Consider the following 21,583-nt stretch of genomic DNA (forward strand, 5'->3'; position numbering starts at 1 on the left):
CTGAATGGTCACAACTGAAGTAGTGAATATGCTGCATATGGCATAAACTATTTTATTATTTGTGCTCTAAAGGTGTTATAAAACTATAGTCATACAAAGATAATAAAGTTAAAAAATCTTAAAGAATTCCTGTAAGTGTTATGACCTTAATCCCCTGCAACTGTCTCAGTCTCCTCTCACAGCAGTCTTGGTTGTTTAGAGTGAGCAACTGAGACAAAAATAATTCTTTTGAAAGAAAAAACATTTGAGCCCCAAATGCTGATAACTTTTCTTCTCCTCTTAGAAGAGCAAAAAGAAAGAAAGATACAACCTCGGCACTTTACTTTTATATATAACAAGGTTGTTGTGGTCAAATAAATGTGAAGAGTTTAGAATTCTATAAAATTGTAAAATACTGATGCAAATAATAATATTTTATTATTAACTATTATTAATGCAAATATATTCTGATATGCCACTAAGGAAAGTGATATATTTTATGCACACTAAATAAAAATAGGCCCAATCTGACAATGAGAAATTATTCCTAACCTTATTTCTAAGCTTTGTAAAATTTGTAAATTTAAATCTTTCAAAATTTTATATTCATTTTAATCTTCCTCTATTTGTTAGTTCCTCGCCATATTGGAAATCAGTATTTGTTGTCTGGTGTATTTCTTAAATAATATGAATTAAATATTGTGGGATGTTTTAGGCCTTTAAGAGATGTCATTTTTCCTTTTTGGCTTATGAAAATGCTAGTTGTCATTTTATATGTACAGATTAAGCAACTACTATGAGCATAGAACAGTAATACTAAGCAAGTGATGCACAACCTCTGCTCTCCTGGAGCATATAGTCTATAATCCTCTGTTTCCAGCTTCCTACTGAATATTTTGTGCTTGGTTTTCCTATTGGCATTTCAAATATATGATATTTAAGTCCAAATCAAATACATGTGTTCCCCTTAAATCTACATCTAGTACTAATACTTACAATCTTTACGATTATAACCTAGTAAATCAAATATCACTTTAACTAGTCTTTGAAGGAAGCCACTTTTTGAGAGTTTTCACAGGTGAGAAACAGGAGGCTTAATGGGGCTTAGCCACTTGCCAACAATCACATAGTTAATAAGTCCCAGAGCTGATGCTTGAGCCAAGATCGGTCTCCAGGCCCCATCACCATCATGTGATACTCTCTCATCAAAGATTTCGTGTTGCCTGGAACCTAGTAAATCATCAAAAATATTCTTGAATAGGCCTTGTGCAGTGGCTCACACCTGTAATCCCAGCACTTTGGGAGGCTGAGGTGGGTGGATCACGAGGTCAGGAGTTCAAGACCAGCCTGACCAAGATGATGAAACCCCGTCTCTACTAAAAATACAAAGGTTAGCCAGGCACGGTGACAGGCACCTGTAATCTCAGCTACTCGGGAGGCTGAGGCAGGAGAATCGCTTGAACCCAGGCGGCAGAGATTGCAGTGAGCTGAGACCACACCACTGCATTCTAGCTTGGGCGATAGAATGAGACTCTGTCTCAAAAAAAAAAAAAAAAATGATTGAATAAACGAATATAATCGACTTTTATTAATTCATAGGCCACATTTTTTACTATATCTATTTTCTGTTTTGTTGACAGAGTAGTCAGAAGGGACCAACATTTGCTGAACATTAAACATTTACATTTATTTATAACCATTTATATATTTGTATATTAATTTTTGTATTTTTTTATTTTATTTATTTGTTATTATTTGAATCATGTATTTGTCATATATCATCCCATTTTATCCTCTTAATTCTAGATTGGTACCCTTATCATCATTTTAAAGAAGTGAAAACCCAAGAAATTGAACAATTTTCTCTAGGCCAGTGTTGTGTTAAAGTCACAATTCAATTCCAAGTCTGTCTAATTCTAATGACTTAAATCTACTACACCATCTTGCCGATCCATTTTGCCTGGCAAACTATAGAGAGTAGTTTCCTTTTTCACATTTTTAGCACTTCAAAAGAGGCATGTCAAACATTTCTGCCATATTACTTATATCAGATAAGTCAGAATAAAAACATTGATGAGGTGTCATCTATTTACTTACAGTGCCTCAGCCTGAACCCAGAGCATGATTTAAAAATTCAGGCATGTGTGTTACTTTCCCACTACATCCTTTTGATATGATGTTGGAGAAAGCACTTATTCCTTCTGTATCCTCCAGATACTTATAAAGCATCCAAAAAGTTAATATTCATAAAAGCATTTTCTCACCAAAAATAGACAAATTTAAGAGAAATCATTGTTGATTTCTGAGTTACATGTAAAGTCAATACATGCTTCTAAACTCTCTTTAACTTTTCCAGTATGTTACAGTTTTTAACAATCTGTTGTTTAAAAACTAAATACCAGAGATATATAAAATATTAGATAATATTTGAGCATAAACTGTTGAAGGCAACAACATAATTTTATTTCCTTATGTCAGAGTAGAGCATCGCATCTCAGTCAGCCTACCCCAATGATGACATATTTTCTGAATTGTTTTTACCCACACATCTTATACTCAATTTAACAAATATTTATTAAGTGCATGGTTGGCAAGGTGACACTATGGAGGGGATGAAAAAGACTAAGATATCATTTGTGTCTCTGAGGAATCAATAATCTCACGGCAAAAGCTGACATGTATACAATCAACTGTAGTATTTGAAAGGATAAAGTAAGTCCTTTAATAGCAATATAAACTGCTCTGCTAGTATTGAGAGAGCAAGGCTAGAGGGCAGAGCAATGTGGAGCTCGGATTGAAGTGGCAGGATATTAAAGGCAAGACATCAGTTATGAAGCTAAAGCACATATAGGCAATAACATGATACCGGCCTGAATTAGTCAGTGGACTGATAGAATAGAAGGAAAAGGAATACCAGGGGCATTTCACTGGAAGAATCAATAGTATGTGACAATCAGATGTGAGAGTGGAAATTAGGAGGAGTCAAAGATGAATTCAAGTTTTCTTATCAGATACTGGGCTAGGAAACACAAAATTAGAAAGCTGTGGGAGAAGCATATGACATTTCATTTGAGGTTTGTGGGTTTAATATACCAGCAAGCCATCTATGAGCAGATAGCCATCAGTGGGAAATTTGAGTCTACAGTACAGTAAAGAGACCAGCAGCAAAGATATACAGCATAGCAGTAATTGGAGTACATAGACGATTATAGAAATAGGAAAGTGCTGAGGATAAAAACTTGGGGGAAATTAAACACAGATATGATAAAGGAAGAGTAAGCAGAAAAACACACCGGAGTAGAACGCAAAACTAGAAAAACCAAAATGTATGTGCATTGACACGGAACCAAAATTTTGAAACAAAGAGTGAAAAGAAGCTCAACAATATTAACAATGTAGAGAAGTTTAGAATTGAGAATGAGGTATGGGATTTGACAACCAGGACTTTTGTGATGACTTTAGTAGGATGGAATGGGGAACCTAGATTACTAAAGATTACATATCTATATATGGAAGTAAATGCATAAAAATTTACTATGAAAATTTAATGGTAAATAGGAGAAAGATGAGTATATGGTTAAATAGGATGCAATGTGGAATTAATATTTTGACTCAGTATGGAGAAAATTTTACATACTTGTGAACCATTAGAGAACAGAAATAGAGAAAAATGTAGCAAGAATTCTTAACCCAAAATCACGGATTAGGAGTCTATTAGGTTGTTTTTGATCTCCTGCAAGCATAGGCAATATATTGAATGTACATGTAGTTTTATTGGAAGAGTCATCACATTCTCATAAAGATTCACACACCCCCCTAGCCCCTACCACCCTCAAAAGGAAACTTTGGAATCTCTGAAATATGTAAACAGAATATTTTATGAGCAATGCCCAAGGGAACAAGATGAAATGCATTTGAGAGGATGTATATTCTACACTATTTCATTGAAAGTTCATCTGTGAATTTCAAGTGTTCCCTGTAAATTTAAAACACATTTAAAAGGAGTAACTCATATCTCTTAATTTGCTCTGAATCTTGAGAAGAAAACAGACCTAAAAGGATCTTCACTGTATTCATTAGTTCAACAAATGACTGTTGAACACTTCCCAATCTGGGGCATGCATAGTGCAGCGTGTACTTCAACAATTAAGCAGGATACCTAATTAACCTAGACTTTAGAGGGACCATGCCAAAGTAGGGTCCAGTAATATTTTAGCAGACATAATGTCTAAGCTCAGGCATGAAAAATCCATTCACTCAACAAATATTTATATGGTGCTCATATAGGCTAGATACTATCCAAGATGCTGGTATCATGTGTGAGTAAGACAAAGTGCCTGCCCTCATGCATTGTTTGAAAGAGAAAAAATAAACAAATGGACAAGTAAACAAATTCTGTAATCATGTAGTGGTAAGTGTTATAAAGAAAATATATATGCAGTGATCCTTGTGTATCCACAGGTTCAACATCCTTGGATTCAACCAATCATAGATCAAAAATATATTTTTTAGAATTTGAACATGTAGAGACTTTTCCATGTTCTATTTCCTGAACAATAGACTATAACAACTATTTACATGGCATTTACATTGTATTAGGTATTATAGGTAATCTAGAGATAAAGCATACTGGAAGATGTACATAGGTTATATTCAAATACTACAGCATTTTATATCAGGGACTTGAATAGCCAAAGATTTTAGTACTTACAGGAGGTCCTAGGACCAATCCCCGATAGATACTGAGGAATGACTGAATAAGATAAAGGTACAATGGCAATGGAAGACTTCCCTACAAAGGTAACATTTGGAAAAAGACTGCAATAAATAAAAGAATAAGCCAGGTTAACATCCAGAGGAGGTGGAAGAAAGAGCAAATGCAAAGCCCTGGGTAAAAACACGTCTTGGTTGGGCTTCAGGAATGACCAGTGTGGCAAGAGCAGTTTGAGGAGGACAGAGAATGGTAGATAAGGCCAGCAGAGCCATTATGGGCCATGGCAGGGGATCAGGATAGGAATAAGTCAACTTGGGATTGGAAGGAGTAGCTTGGATTGGAAGGAGTAGCATGACTTATTCCAGAAGTTTGATTTGACTGTAATATAATGAGGGGAGTGTGGTGAGATGAAGTAGGAGAAGTCAGCAGGACCCAGGAAATAAAGGGCATTATAAACGTAAGTTATCATCAGAGCAAAGGTGAGCCACTGAAGATTTTAAAGGGGGAGGTGACGTGCTTTATCAGTCTTGCATTTTGAGTATTGCATTTTCACTGGATACGTTATAGAAAATGCCTTGGCAGATGATCAAGATTGTCTTCAAGGATAAAATTTACAAGTAATGGCCCAGGATTCGACATCTATTGCTCTTTCTACTAGTACTTTCTTTCCTAATAATTGGAATGATTATGTACTGAAGTATATTAGAAAAATTAATCTGAAACTGGTGTTTCAGATGAAGGGGAAGTAGATTATTCTGGAGTTTGTTACAGTATCTAAGTATAAAGTGATAAAGATCTCAGTCAGTCCACTCAATGTATTAATGATGGAAATTGAGAGGAAAAGGTGAGTTGCTGCTAGAGTCATAGAAGAAAGAATTGATAGACTTGTGCCTGATTACAGAAATAAAGAAAAAAAGCAAAGATGACCTCATGTGGTATTAATGACTAAAGACATTGTCATTTGTATTTGTGGGCCTGGCCCATTGGGAACCTCCAATAAACCCTACTTAAAGTGAATAAATGAGCACAGCACCAAATGAGAAAGAAAGAAAACAAGGTTATGGGAACTGGTTTTAGTTTTAGACGTCTTGTGTTTGAATAGAACGGGTAAAGACAGTTGCCTAAATTTTAAAATGTTATCAGTATATTAGTTTCATTTTACATCCTGGACTAACTCAGTGGTATTATAAACATGAGTCAGTTTAGCTAGGTGCACCTATCTTTCAGCAATACACAGAAAAAAATAAGACAGAGACATGTTTAAGAGCAAGGGCTTGAAGCATGATAGCCAGGGTTCAAATCTCAGCTAACTTCCTGTTAGTGTGACCTTGAGAAAAGTACATAATCGTTATATTCCTATTATCTTCTTCAGAGGATAGCAAAGACGTGATAAATAATCCACTACCACTAGCCTTTAGCAAATACACTGTAAATCAGGTTTGCAGAACAAAGACATCACTGAGTAACTTAATTACCCAAGAGTCTCAACCAAGAAATAAACCTAGTATGGCTTATTATGAGCTACACATTTTAATTGGATTAATTACCCAATCTTCATAACAGCAATGTTGGAGATTTACTGTTATACCCATTGTTTTTGTTTGTTTTCTAGATGATGAAATCAAGAATTATAGCTAGGTGGGTGGCTCACCTGAGGTCAAGAGCTCAAGACCAGCCTGGCCAACATGGTGAAACTCCATCTCTACTTAAAAAAAAAAAAAAAAAATACAAAAAGTTAGCAGGGTGTGATGATGCATGTCTGTGATCCCAGCTACTCGGGAGGCTGAGGCAGGAGAATTGCTTGAACCCAGGAGGTGGAGGTTGCAGTGAGCTGAGATTGCACCACTGCACTCCAGCCTGGACAACAGAATGAGACTATGTCACTGTTCAATAGATCATGTGCTTTAAAAATTTTCTCTCATGATAACTACTTTTAGCAAATCTCTAGACTAGATTCCTTTCTTAATAAAATTTATCTTATAAAGATGTCCAAACTTCTTTTAAATAATTTAAAAATAAAATTTGAAGAATAAATTTACAAAAGATAAAAGAAATACATTCATCTGTCCTCACTAACAAAGGACTAGAGAAAGTGAAGGCAATTCAGTTGAACAAAAACAGGTTGTTAAAATTCACAGCTTAGTCTGTGTTAAGATTTTAGAAATAACAAAAATAATGAGAGTAGATGCATTGTTCCATGGATTAAATCAGACAAGAGAGCTAAGCTTTTCAAATTCACTTTTCTGAACAATTCACAAAGAAAAACTATATAAAGTTTCTTGTGTCTTTCATTTCACATTGAATAATGTGGTAAACAATTTTTCCTAACATTTTTGATAAAAAAAATCAAACAAATTTTACTTTTAATAATGAAGCTAAAGCTTGTTTTTCTAATTATTTTGTGCTATTTTAACTTTGTGATTCTAGAGGCGAATAAAGTCTTATGATGGCTTGACTTGGACTATATATTATAGCAGAGGAAATGTATAATGAAAAGGGCACTTTTCACTGACAAGACTGAGAATCAATAGATATGAATGATACTTCACCTATGCTACTAATAAGCTGTGAGACTTTGGGCAAGTAAATTCAATTTCTGAACACTGTTTTCAAGGAAGGGAATCATTGACCCCTTTTAAGAGTCTGGTGAAAATGCATAAACATATATAATTTTACAAAATATTTCAGGAGGTTTGCAGACTTCTAGGAATTAAAGTTCGTATTAATAGGTAATTAAATGAAGAAATGCATAATCCTAATGTCTGTTTTACATTCTGTTTCTAATACAATTTGTAATCATTTAATTGTAAATTATTTCTTAAACTAAGAACAAACAATTGAATGGCATAGGTGAAAATCTCGCTCTTCTATTTTCTCCCCCATTTGCTGCCTTTCACCTTTTAAACCAAGATTCTTCTTATGTAAATATCATGTAAGATATCTTGCCACAAAGAATATTTCAGTGTAATTATTCCTTAAATATTCATGTCTCAGGTAATTAGCTGATATATCATCTGTGATGTGCTTATACGTAAGGTCAAAAACCTAAGGTAATGCATCATAAACAAATCATTTATATTTTCTTTGCCAAGGTTCACTGAATCTTTTAACCTACATGGACTACGATAAAGTTAATTTTCCATATTAAAGTAATATTCAAATTAGACTTTTAAAAATTATACTATGGGAAAAAATGAACACACTTAAGTTAAAATTAAGGGTGCCATAAGCAAATAACTTGGCTTTTCTTAGCAAAAAAAGAATATATATATATATATATATATATGGCACATTTCTCTAAATTATTTAAGTTGGTGTATTAAACCAATTTATATCTAATCCAGTGAAATTCATGGCACATATGTTCATTAGGAGAAAATAATTGATAAATTAAGAAACACTTCACTCTGTGAAAAATCTATTAATATTCCTAACTCATTCGATTTTTTTTCTTTCACCTTTGAGTTTTTACGAACTTATTTCTATGCCATAACAATATAATATTGATAAGTATAAAATGCATATGTTTGGCTTAAGTTATATCCCCACCAGTCTTCCTATCAAATAAAGGGTGCCAGACAATCCACTATCTGCATTTATCTCTAAACTGAAAATAACTAAAGGATTCAGAATTTTATGTAAACATCAAGACAATGTGCTTAAAATAATTGAAACTTACTCTACAATAATCGAACTTAAAGTCTCAGAGAAATATGTTAGTTAGAACAAATGTATTTTGCTTTCCCATTAGCCTCTTTACCTTCTATTTTTCATCAATTTGTTTTGCCCAATTGGGTTTTATTTACACCTTTTTAATAAGCTACAACGACTCTAACAACTGTTTCTTTTAAAGTTATTTTTTAATTCACAGGAAAATTATATGTATTTGCATGCACAACATGATGTTTTGAAGTCTATGTACATTGTGAAATGGCTAACACTAGCTAATTAACATATGCATTACCTCACATAATTACTATTTTTGTGGTAAGAATACTTTACATCCACTCTTAGTATTTTTATTATGACTACCTCATATTATTAACTATAGTCACCATGTTGCACAGTAGATCTCCTGAACTTATTCCTTCTAACTGAAATTTTGTTTCCTTTGGCCAACATCTCCCCAGCCCAACCTCTAACCACCCCAGGCCCTGATAACTGCCATTCTATGGAGGCTTCTCAAGAAATTAGAAATAAAACTACCATATGATCCAGCAAGCCCATTACTGGGTATATATCCAAAGGAAATGAAAACAGTATGTTGAAGGGGTATCGCCATTCCTCTACATATTGCAGTATTAATCACAATAGCCAATGTATGGAATCAACCTAAAGAATGTTTTTAATGACAAATAACCAGGAACAAATTTTATTAATCTAATGTGCTCCAACTTACTACACAGGTTGACCTTGCATAAAAGTAACTTTACAAGAACATTAGCACTAAATAATTCCTAACATCTTGGAGACAATTTTCAAAATAATACATTTGTTTACTCATTCAAGATGTATTTACTGAGCTACTACTGTTCTATGCCAAGTGATGTTCTAGGTCCTAGACATGTAGCAAAAACCAAACTGAAGAAAAAGTTAACTCTTGTAGATTTTCAAAGCAACTACAGTAGCAAGAGGAAGAGACAAACAGCAAAAAATACATATATATTATGTGTATATACACATAATAATATGTGTATATATACAGAAAAAATATATATGTGTATATATATAATACATATATGCAGTCATATCTTAATGACAGGAATATGTTGTGAGAAATGCATCATTAGGCATTTTGTCATTGCGTAAACATCACAGAGTGTATTACACAAACCTAGATGATATAGGCTAACTATACATATAGGCTAGATGGTATAGCCTATCGCTCCTAAGCTCCAAACCAGTACAACATGTTACTGCAATGAATACCATAGACAAATGTAACACAATGGTAAGTATTTGTGTATTGAAACATAGTACAGTAAAAATGTGGTATTATAAGCTTATGAGACTGTCATCTTAAATGCAATTCATCATTAACTGAAATTTTTTTATTTGGTGCATAGCTATATTAGATAAGTGCTATGAAGAAAAATATAGCATTACTTATAAATTAAGAAAACAGGTCAATCTACTAAACATCAAGTCTTCCGAAAATTATTATTTTTATGTATGTATGTATGTATGTATTTATTTATTTATTTATTTATTTTGCGATGGAGTCTTGCTCTGTCGCCCAGGCTGGAGTGCAGTGGCGCATTCTCGGCTCCCTGCAAGCTCTGCCTCCCAGGTTCATGCCATTCTCCTGCCTCAGCCTCCCAAGTAGCTGGGACTGCAGGCGCCCGCCACCATGCCCGGCTAATTTTTTGCATTTTTGATAGAGACGGGTTTTCACCGTGTTAGCCAGGATGGTCTCGATCTCCTGACCTCGTGATCCACCAGCCTCGGCCTCCCAAAGTGCTCGGATTACAGACATGAGCCACCGCGCCCAGCCCTGAAAATTATTTTTTAAACCAATATAATAGTTATTCCTGAGAATAGGTACAAGAATTTTTTTAATCATGATAAATCTCATCTCCTACCCCTCTTCATTCCTGCCTCCACCTCAATCCATTCTTCAAAGAGCAACTAAAGAAATTAGATCCTCCAGAGGCTTCTCATGATCCCCCTCACATAGACCCTTCAGCACAAACTGACCCATGCCCGCCTCCAGCTTCATCATCCTCCGTGTTTCTCTAAACTCACTATATTCAAAAAGTTACCATGCCATAGTAACTTTTTATTTTTTTAAGTCTGTCAAACGTATAATGCTCCTTCCTGCCTTAGGTCTTCACACACATATTGTTCCCACGTTGGGCCCACCCCGACCTCCCTGATCCCACCCCACCCCCAAACCCGACTAACTCCTGCTCACTTTTTAATACCGAAGTGTGATTTCTGCATGGAAGCCAATTCTCCCTGAGGTTCCCCTGTTCTCACTCTTCAAGGGTCTTTACCTATCCTTTGGGAACTTACTACTATTTAAATTATGTAAACACTTATGTTACACTCTGTATATTTATCAAATACCCCTCCTCAGATGGCAAGTTCTGCGGGATGAGGTGAGAGGAGGGTGGAGGCAGTTGTTTTTCTCCTTGGCCAGTGTACTTTCACTGCTTTGCACCCTGCCTGGCATAGACTAGGCACTTAGAAAATTGTTCCTGAGAGAATTAAAGAATAAATTTCATCAAAAATGTCTTCAGTTTACAACATGTAGTTTTATGCAACACTTGGCAAAGTGGGTTCTGGTGGGAGCTGGTAATATCCTTTAAACCATGGGACTGAGCAAATGATTCTAGTTGGATCTGTGTTATTTAATCTGTGTTTTTAAATCTATGAGGCTCTTGCCCCAGACTCTGCTGGAAGTCTGCTGTGCTTGCTTGTAAGCTCATAGCCCCAGTGACAGATGGTTTTTAGGCTATTTGGCTTCTAGAATGGGTATGTATTACTAACTCATGTATTTTCTCTAACATGTAGAATCTGATTCTGGTGGCCATTCTCTCTGAGGAATAAGATACTTTCTGGGACTTGTAGCCATGGGAGAAAGGTTTAAAACACTTTCAGAGAGTTGAGGGGAAGCCACTTTATGCTTGGAATCATTGTTGAAAAAAATTCAATTATGAAAAATCACGAATGGGTAAAACCATTAAATAATCCCAGATAGCAATAGCTCAGGGCATTATTGTTCAATCACCTCATGCTCAATATTCTAAAGGACACACACATACACAGCAAACACACAGTGTTGGTGATGTTTTCTGTGTTTTTTAGGGTGAGAAATTAGAATTATTTTTGAGGATGGGAAGAATCTTTCCTCACTGACTAGCATATCCCAAATTTACACCATGACACTTACCAATTTATAAAAATATTTTATTTTATTTCCATATATGTCGCCCCAACTTTTTTAGAGGCATGAACCTATCTTTTCTCTTTTTTATCCCCAAGACCTGGCCAAAAAGAAAAAAAAAAGTTTAAAATAGACAATTAATATTCATTAAATAAATCACAGATCGTAAAGAATTATTAAAAGCCGCCTGAGCTGGAGTCAACTATTTCTTGTCTGTATCAGCCAGGCAAAATGTTGCTCAGAAGCTACTCAGGGAATAAAACTCTCTTGTGAAGAATCTGTTCCTTTAAACTAAGGACTTAAGTTTTCCCAAACCCTGTAAATTCCCATGTTTTTCTATATGGATTTATGCCAGAATGATTCCAATCCACTGGTTGGCAAAGAGAACGGTTTAATAACTGCAGAGGAAATATAAAATTCTATTCAGAGTATAATGAAAGCTGTAGGGGATTATGTATTCATTTATCTTGTAGTAGGAAAACTCAAATTTTCAAATAACAGAGTGTTGCCATGTCAGCTTCCTCTGGAGAGTTGAAAACTAAACTGTAAAGACAGTAGAATGATGTGATTTGTATTGAAGTCACTGGAATCGACAAAACCTAAATTCTTTTTTATAACTTATTTATTTCAATTGACAAATGACAAATTTTATAAACTAGTGGCATACAATATGATTTTAATATATGTTCTACTATGCAAAGCCTCAATTCTTAATTGGTCTGCAGGATTCAGCTGACAACGTGAATTCTGTCTACCTGTGTTTTTATATTTGTGAAAGAATTATGCTACTTTATAACTCAGTTTTTTAGAGATTCCATATTCTAAAATTATTACTTTCAACCATCAAATGTAAGATAGTAGATATATGGGGCAACATTTTTTGCAGTTTTGTATCAAAAAAGTAGATGAATGCAATAGGGAGTGCATTCAAGAGAACAGAAAAAATTTTTAAAAGAAAGAATGGGGAAAAAAGAAGATAAAAAAATGTAAAAGAAAGGCGAGAGGAAGGGAACCCGAAAGGGCAAAGAAAGCGAGGAAGGAATGGAATATTAAACTATTTGATAGAGCTTCCCTACCACTCAGATGCTTTAGTATGTGCAGTATTTCAAACTTCTTTCTAGGTAAATAGCAATGTCTTTCCTTTTTATTAGCACTGCTGCAGCTGCTGTTGCTCACAAAGAGATTCACAAATCAAAATAGACTCAGTTAGCTTTTCAATAATTCTGAAAAGGTAGGAGAACATTGCCAGAAAAGGATAACACTCCAGTATCCTAACATGGAGTCTTGTTAGCAAAACAAAGTGTGAATTGCTTAGATAATTCCCTGCTGTTGGTAATTCCACTGGGTGTCTTCTGTGGCAGCACAGGCTATTTCTCCTCTATAGACCGATGCCATTGAACAGGAGATGTCAGAATAATATGAAAAAGTTGCTCTTTTGAAATGTTTATTCTTCTAGATTTTTTTTAAATGTCAGCATGATTCATACCTATTGGTTCTTAGCCTGGAGCACCCAGCACAACCAGGAATTGAGGAAGCTAGAGCAGGATGTGAAAAATGAATGGGCTGCATAAGCAGAAGTCTATACCCAGTCAATAAGCAGAAGTCTATACCAAGTCAATGTGCAGAGTTGCAGGCTAGCATTTTCACAGATTCTTTCTATTATTCTCTCTCTCAAGGGAAAACAGGAAAACTAGCAAGAGCCAGCAAGAACTAGCAAGAGCTGGACTCAGATTGGAAGACTGCTCATTTGTCTACTGCCTCATTCCTGGAAATTGCACTGGAACTGTCTGATTAAGGTATTTGGAAAAAACAAATTTTTGACACATTTTGTTGATGATCAATCTCCTTTATCCGTCCATATCTTTTTATACGTGGCGGTGGGGCCAGCGGGGGTAAGGGTAATATTTGCACTGAAGATTGAAGAACTGTATCTCTTTAAAAATTTTTGTGATATTAAGGGGAAATTAGTGTTTGTCACATCTTCTGAAATTATTACTATTATTAATGTTTTCGAAATGCTGGTTTTGTTGGTGGGGCACTGGCTCCTTGTATAACATGTTTGCTTTCTCCCACTGTCATTTTGTACTCTATCAAATCCAAAGTTGTCATGGTTCATTATCTGTAGATGATCTTGAGCAGTCTTGCATTCTAAAAGAATATGCCATGGCATCTGCCTCTGTGCTTTTGTGGCCTGCTGCACAGATGATATTTTAGCACCAGTATTGGGTGAAGGGCTAGAGGGGAGAGCAGAATTTGTCTCAGACTGATGTTTCCTTGTACCATGCTGTGTCTCATTCTTTCATATATGGCTAATTCAACAGTGAAGTACATATATCACACTGTGACTATTACATATGTTGGAGTACATAATCGGGGTTGTAAAGTATCTGTTTGAATGTCTTAACTAATGAATTCCATCAAATTCAATTATCATTCTTAGACTCTTCATTAACCAATCAAATTACTCCTTTGGTTTAAGTCATTTCTAACACACTTTTATTAGGCATACACACAATTCTATGAAGTAAACGTGAGGTGATTAGATTATCTCGTGATCTTTATTTGGAGTCCCATGCTACTGAAGTTTGGATTTCTAAAGAATAGCCTTTCACATTACTTCCACTGTATACAAGAGAAATAATGTTACAGTGTGAAGCTATGTCTTTAAGACTCTATTTTACTACTTATATCTTAGACTTTCTTCTCCCTGAGAAAGTTTGCTACAAAAATACAAAAATACATAGAAATATACCAACTATATATTCCTATAAAATTAACCTACTTATTAAGTAGATGTATCTATAGGCTTATGCTATACTGGATCATAATGTTTTTCACCTTTTAGGAATAAATTATTTCAGTACTAGAACTTTCTCCTATCTCTTGCAGTAAGATACCACAGTGTAGGATCACAGTTGTTATTGCTGAAACTTTTTTTTCAAATTATCATTATTTCTTTACATGGATTTCTTTTTAAACAGAGTGGTTCTGGAAATGCATATACCAAGTATTGATAGTACTTTAGTTTTCTAGGAAATAATTGCCACAGTACTAATTTGCATTGGATGTTTTAATCATTTTACAATGAAGGGCAGGTGCCTAATGTCCTTGCAGTATGATTCTTACCATACAGATCTTAAAATATTTCCATTTTGTTCTCTTCTACATTAATGTCTTTTAGGAGCATTTTCATCTTCTGTCCTACAACTATTTTGAGAAACATCTCAAAATGTGGTATAAAGTCAACCTACAAAAATATATGTTCTGAGTTCCACGCCAGACTTAAGTCAGAATCTTTGGGAGTAGGCTCTAGGACCAGCATTTAAAATATACATATTAGGTGATTATAATATACTCCAAAGTGTAATAACCACTGCTCTACAAAATGAAACCAAGGAAACAACTGACAGAAAAGCATTGTAAAACTATAACTGATACAATCATATATATGATCATACATATCATATATATGATATAACTGATATAAAATCATATCACTGATATGAAAAACAAAAACACCAAAATCAAGTTATATTTGAATTTGAATTTTTTTCTACATATTTTCATTACTTGGCTGCACAAAGCATTCTAGGTTGTTTATTTCACCTTTAATATGAGTTTTAAATATCTTAAATTAAAATTTTAATATTTAGTGTTAATTAAGGATATGGACGTCTGTTATTTAAAAGCTTTTTCCAAGTTGCCAAATAATGAATGATATTTATAATGGTAAAAGGTATTAAATTTATAATTTGTATAATTCATTAGTATTTTCATATTTGAATCTTCAGTTTTACAAAGGTTTGTAAATAACAAGTCTATCTTTAATATTTTATATATCTAATAAACACCACTTTTTAAAGAATTTCAACCTATCTTTTTGTTATGGTTTCCATTTAAATGAATTACATGAGTGTCTTACTTTCAGAAGATGCTTTATTAATACAACTAAATTGAATTCTTTGGGCTGAGATTTTTCCATTTTTTCATAAATGAATATTTCAATTTTATCTAATCTTAATAAGAATATTTTCTCAGTGCGACAAGTAAGACATGTTTGCCAATTTAACATACCAAACTCTAAAGTAAGTATATACTCAAATGAGAGTTAGGGGACAAAGAACTGTCTTCTGAACCATGAAAAGACAGAATGTCGTGATTACCTCAGGCACTGAAAGACAGCAAAAATCTACATTAGTTCTAGTAGAAAGACTACAGAGAATGTTTGACCCATAAAATTAATTTTTGCTTCCTACATAGCCGACTGCATGGAGACAAGGTCTAAAAACGGAAAATGGTCAAAATCTTAGGTTTGTAGGTTAATTTACTTTGTAAACTAAATATGTCCTGAAAAGACTGGAATAATTTACATTGTTTCTGTGTTCATAAGAATCATTTTATGTATCAAAAATTCTTTTGTTTTCAGCTAGTTTTGAAGATTGTATTTAGATTATGGACAGACACTACTTAGGTTGTGTTTCAAAAGTTTCATTTAGAAGTTAACTATATGGGACTCAAAACTTATTTTCAAATACAAAGAATGCGGCCGGGAGCGGTGGCTCACGCCTGTAATCCCAGCACTTTGGGAGGCTGAGGCGGGCGGATCACGAGGTCAGGAGATCGAGACCATCCTGGCTAACACGGTGAAACCCCGTCTCTACTAAAAATACAAAAAAAATTAGCCGGGCGAGGTGGCGGGCGCCTGTAGTCCCAGCTACTCAGGAGGCTGAGGCAGAAGAATGGCGTGAACCCCGGGGGTCGGAGCCTACAGTGAGCTGAAATCGCGCCTCTGCACTCCAGCCTGGGCGACAGCAAGACTCCATCTCAAAAAAAAAAAAAAACAACAACAACAAAACAAATATAAAGAATGCTATAAATGATGTTTCATGCCCAGATTCAATTTTATGAAATCCACAACATTATAGTAAAATTACATAAGTTATAAAACTAGAAATTGAAGAGAAGAATCATTGAAAACAATACTATATGATCCTCAAAATTAAGCCAATTAGACCAAAAATATTACATTATATATTTACTTTGAATATCAATGCTAAAGGAAAGTAAATTTCCTTATAAATAAATGAGAAATAAAAAGAGAGGGTAGGATATTTATCTAAAACACAGAGAAAGTGGGGTTATAGCATGAACAGTATTCCCCTGAACAGGGGAGAGGGAGATGAAGGGGAGAGATGCTGGGCAGATTTAGAGAATGAAAGGCAAAAGGATCTCAAGTATGAGTGGCCAACAGCATTGAACTAGCTATTAAAGAGAAAATTTGCTCATAAATGTTATGTTTATAATCCAGAAGAACAGGTGTATTCAATGTTTTTTTGTTTGTTTGTTTTTGTGTTTGTTTTTGTTTTTTGAGATGGAGTTTTGCTCGTGTTGCCCAGGCTGGAGTGCAATGGCATGATCCTGGCTCACTGCAACCTCCACCTCCCAGGTTCAAATGATTCTCCTGCCTCAGCCTCCTGAGTAGCTGGGATTACAGGCGTGAGCCACTACGCCCAGCTAATTTTGCACTTTTAGTAGAGATGGGATTTCTCCATGTTGGCCAAGCTGGTCAAAAACTCCTGACCTCAGGTGATCCACCACCTTGGCCTCCCAAAGTTCTGAGATTACAGGTGAAAGCCACAACGACCGGCATTAATTCTTTTAAAATGAATAGATAACGATGCTGTTACATATCCGTTTAGAAAGCAGCTGTGTTGAGGAAATGGTAAGGAGAGATAGTGAGCGAGCATGCATGCTAACTCAGTGAGTGCCAACTAATGGAGTGAAGGGAGAGCTAATGAATCTTTGGCCTTCTACCAATGGCTTTTTCTCTGAGTGGATTAACTCCTTACTCAAGGTTTTATTGAGCTCCAGTTTCTAAGGAATTCTACCATTTCTCCCTTTCTAAAAATTCAGCATCAAGTGAACCAAATTTACCAATTTGCTGCCTTTGTGTGCACAGTTGTTCATTTAATTTACAAAATATTTATTAAATACCTACTATGTAGTCAGCACTATGCAAATTTTGTTACTTTTAGCCCAGACATTGGGACCCAAAGAATATTTTGTTGTATTTGAATTTTAGTATTTTGTGTTTTACCATTTCTCATTTATTTTCTGTTTCTTAAATTTGGATAGTTGAAGGGAACAGGTGGCATCCGTGCCTAGGGATGGAGGGCTAGGAGTGTGGATAACCCAGAGAAGAAGGTGCAAAAAAAGGAGGTATCTGTCTTGTTCCTCTATTCTTCTGATTTTAATGAGGTCTTAGCAGCCGTAAGTAGAGCTCCCATCACTTCCATTTAACCTTAAAAACAATTTTTAGAGATGTAAAAAATAGAACTATTTGCTCATGATAAAAATTCTCCATTCAAAGTGAAGAAAAACTAGCACATTCAAATTGAAAACCTGCAATATATAGCTCTTTTTGAGCTGATATATCTCATTACTAGGCTAATCTATGGTATAAGAAGCAAGAAGTTAGAAAGGCTTCCTGGAAAAATGACCCATAATTCTTCATCAACTGTAATTTTCAGTGAAATAAAAGTCTAAATCTCTATTACTAGTTAATTTGAAGTACAGAAGGTCATCATGTAAGTTTCTAAAATCCCTTTTAACTCTAGAAATTCTATGGGAAAGACAGGTGAATAAGACTGGGAAAAAATAATGGTTCATCTTTTATTGAAGAAAGGTGTTTAGAGGAATTTTTCAGTATCAAGCACCCCTCCTTTCCATTCCATTTTCAAGAAACAAGAGCAAAGGATGGGTTTTGGCAACATTCAAAGAAGTGTCTTAGGGCAGGAATGGTCAATGCCTGTGTTGAGTTACCTGAATTTCTATTTGGCAGCTTCTGAAAGCTACTATAAAAACCTGGGCTTAAGAAGAGGATGATGGTATGGTCTTGCAGCCTTGTGTGAATTTTCCAAACAGTTTTGTTACCCCAAACCGTAGAAGTGATACCTCAAAATTTATAACTGATGCTATATCATCAGTTATACTCACATATAAACTTCCTTGATAATATTTCCTACACTTAAGTTTCCAATCAATCTATTTTTGTCTCTTGCACTTCCCTGATCCAATAAATCTTATCCATCATGCAGCCTGAGTTCATACCTTTGTTTATTCAATGGTTTTATTAAGCATCTACAATGTCGGTTATTTTTCAAACCCTCTTGTCCAGGCCCCTTTCCTCATGGAGACTACCTTCTGGTAGAGAAGTAGACTATTAACAAGGAATAAATATATAAATAATAAGACCCACCAAAATTTTGTTTATTCACTAACTTTAATCATATTTTTGTCTAAATTTTCTTCCTCCAAGTTTTTTTTTCAGTCAGTAATCCTACTCTTCATTTTAGTCTCCTTGATTCTTACTGTTTTCAACATTGCCCTCAAATTAATATAATCCACTTATTTTAACGCTTTTAAGATTTTCCATCGTCTTAGGTGAAGGAACAAATAAATTCATAAATTTACATATTAGATAAGATGAATTGCCTGATAAATTTAATCCGTATAGCCAGACGTAAGTAATACCAGAGTGGCTCCAATGTGGCCATTATGGAATCAAATACCTCACAGCCCAGGCCTCAAAGGCATCTTTTCTTATCGTGAGATTTTTCTTAATTACATTTTCCAGGGATTAAGTGTCCCATATCTACACGTTGGAATCCGTTTTCTGTATTAAGTTGTCAATGATCATAAGCTATCTGGTGAGAACTTATTCCAATTATCCCAACAACCTCCTTCAGGATCTCTAGCTTAACCATTCTACATTAACTATGTGTACTTGGCACAAAGATGGTATAAAGATTAGCCCTAAATTGTTTATAAATTTTTCACACTATTCCAGGATATTAGAACAGGATAGTCATTTACATGTGTACATATATAAATGTCTGAATATACATCTTGAAAATGCAATAGGTTACATCTGATGATGTTTCAAGAAGAACTAAGGATAATCTTAAGGGAACATAAAAATTTCTCGTTTGAAGTTATTGCTAAGAAGAATAGCAATGTAAGAGTTTAGATAACTGCAAAAGTAAAGAATCAAGGCAGTGTAAATTTCTATATCTTAGGGAATTTAACTAGCTGTTAAAAGGGCACCTCTTTGACATCATTAAAATTTCAAAAATTTGATACATAAAGATGTGCCACTGAAAAGATTGGTCCTTAGCAATAATCCATTAATGATACTGTCCTTTTCATTCAGTGAATCCAAGAATAATAATTTTCAGACCTAAATATTTACAACCACAGTTTCATCATACAGAGAATATATATTGTATCAAGTATGCCTTTATCTAGGGCAAATCTTAATAGCGTCTAGAGACAGACCAACCACCAAGACAAATTACCAAGACAATTATTAAGAAATTTGTATAAATCCCTTTATTACATCTTAGATTTTAAAACTTCTCAAGACAATTACAGCCCTTACATATCTGTGATGGTTTTTAATTCCCTGGACAATTTATCAAGAAATTAAAAATTCAGAGCACCCTAGCAACACAGTGGTATATTTACCATTGCAGTATGTCTATTTTGTTTATTTTTTATGGCACAAATACCACAATGTATTTTATTTATTAACCTATTGGCTGAAGTATAATATACCTACAGAAAAGTGAATAAAACATGCATTTTATAGAGCATTATGGGATTTTTTCTCTTGCTTTTTGGTCATTGATCTTGTAAATTGTTATTTTTTAGTTGTTATGATGAGGATTTAATATCCAGAATATATAAAGAAATCCTACAACTCAACAAAAAAAACCTAATGTGTCTATTTACAAATAAAAATTACAAATTAGTTTAGATAATTACAAATTAGAAAACAATGAAGGATAGAATTTAATTGAATGGAAAATATATTAAATGTTTATACTCATGGAAGAAACACACATAAAGATGAATTATAATTTGCTATCAAATATACAGAAAATTAGATGGAGTTTTTGGTTCACAATAGCTGACAAGTTGACAATATGCTAATGTTAAAAATAAACATTATTCTAAGGTATTTAAATAGAAACATAACAAAAATAATCCTGGGTATGATCACTTCGTTAGAGACTTGGGCTCAAATTTAGGTCCCACAATAGAGAAAGAATTAACAGGAAGGTGGAAAGAGCAACAAAACCGCAGTTATTTATAGTTTGTGACATAATCTTGTAAGAAAATAAGTTCAAGATGCTAAAATGAGAAAAAAGAAAGATGCATCAAGCGTGGATTTAAAGTGAATATATACTATTACAAGACGCATTGCATACCGAGAACCAAAAAGAAACTTACTGAAATTGTAGGAAAGAACAACGAATGACATAATGCAATATTCTGAGAAGAGAATGTTGACATTTCTTCTTGATTTTTTTGAAAGACAGCTATTTATCTTTTGTGAAAAATCGTAATACAGTTCTGTTTAACAATGAAGAACTACTCCACTGTATTACCTCCCAATTCTCACATATTTATAGATAAGTATTAAAACTATACTTAGTATAATAAACCTAAATTTCTGAAATATGAACACTATCACAATTTTCTATGTGATGTTGTTATACGATTTTGTTATTTAACTGTAAGCAAGGGAGAATCTAAGAAAGAAGAATATATTCTTTCTAAAATGACTCCCCTTCAAGATGGCAGCTGAATACGTAGAATAATCAGACTAATCATTTGGGGTTAGTGGTTGTTTTTATGTTTATAGAAGGAGAAATGACCACTATCTGATGGCATCCAAGAAAGTGCCTCTCTGGAGACAGAATTGTCACCCTGATCACCATTGCTCATGAACCCCCTTCATGTTAATGGGTACATTCCAAGTAGAAGACACGATAACAAATTCTTTATGTTCTTTTAGGACTGTTAATTCTAAAAATATTGGGACTTCTTATATACTGCTGGTTAACTTCTGAGTATAAATGTAAGGAAATTCTGTTTCATAATTTAGTGTCTTGAATAGGAATTTATAAATTGGTTTATGATCAGTATGCTTCAAG

General features: G+C 34.2%; 1 protein-coding gene across 4 annotated transcripts in view; it reads left to right on the forward strand.

Annotated features, from left to right (window-relative positions):
* Positions 1 to 21,583, forward strand: part of SYT1 (synaptotagmin 1) — a 579,008-nt gene that overhangs the window by 100,166 nt on the left and 457,259 nt on the right. For all 4 annotated transcript variants that reach the window (XM_055236330.2, XM_055236332.2, XM_055236334.2 and 1 more), the window contains exon 2: positions 13,259 to 13,378. The gene's annotated coding sequence lies outside the window, so the exon portion shown is untranslated. The remainder of the gene's footprint in view (positions 1 to 13,258; positions 13,379 to 21,583) is intronic.

This window comes from Symphalangus syndactylus, chromosome 13 (assembly GCF_028878055.3).
Source record: "Symphalangus syndactylus isolate Jambi chromosome 13, NHGRI_mSymSyn1-v2.1_pri, whole genome shotgun sequence".
In the NCBI taxonomy this organism is placed as follows: Eukaryota; Metazoa; Chordata; class Mammalia; order Primates; family Hylobatidae; genus Symphalangus; species Symphalangus syndactylus.